Source organism: Geospiza fortis, unplaced genomic scaffold, assembly GCF_000277835.1.
Source record: "Geospiza fortis unplaced genomic scaffold, GeoFor_1.0 scaffold546, whole genome shotgun sequence".
NCBI classification, from domain to species: Eukaryota; Metazoa; Chordata; class Aves; order Passeriformes; family Thraupidae; genus Geospiza; species Geospiza fortis.
The window spans coordinates 357,374-358,061 of NW_005054612.1; the positions used below are offsets into that span (position 1 = coordinate 357,374).

Consider the following 688-nt stretch of genomic DNA (forward strand, 5'->3'; position numbering starts at 1 on the left):
CCGGGGGGCTCCCAGCCTGCCCTGGGGGTCCCGCTCCGCACGAGCCCGGCCATAGCCCTCCCAGTGCCCGTGGCCGTCTCCACTGCAAAGCTGTTCACGCTTTTTTCTGATGTGATTTTTAAGACCTCTGACATTGCCTGTTTACTGGGACATTGCTGGCAATAGACCCCCCCCACCCCGGACCAGTTTTTGGGTTATCTCCTCGCCTCCGGGCACACTGTTCTGAGCCCCTCCTGCATCGATGTCCGAATTTTGCTAAGGATTTTTAACCCAGGATATTTCACGATGAATGACTGAATGTAGAGGGGGAAAAAAAAATCACAAAAAACACAAACCCAGCCTAGCAAAGCCTGTGTGGAGATTGTAAAGTGCTGAAAAACCTTTTTTTAAAAGCCAGAGAGAATTGTGCCCTGTACTGAGTTATTGTTTGAATAAAAGTTTTATTTATTGCATGGAGCTGGGCCTCGGTGTCTTTTTCGGCTGCGGTGCCGGCGTGCTGCCCTCACCGCCTGCATCGCCCACCGCGCATTCCCAGGCCGTGTTTTTGTTCCCTGCTCATCCCTGGGGACGCTGCCTGTGCGGCACTAAACAGCTTCGCTGAGCGGGAGCAGCGACAGCTGCTTTAGGGCCGGCTCCCCCTCGCTGAGCATCCGAGGGGAGATGCTGCCCCCGCTGCCACATGCCGAGG

At 55.4% G+C, this 688-nt stretch overlaps 1 protein-coding gene across 3 annotated transcripts in view; it reads left to right on the plus strand.

Annotated features, from left to right (window-relative positions):
• BAIAP2 (BAR/IMD domain containing adaptor protein 2) overlaps nt 1-688 on the plus strand; it is a 29,441-nt gene that overhangs the window by 26,362 nt on the left and 2,391 nt on the right. The gene's annotated exons all lie outside the window — the stretch shown is intronic.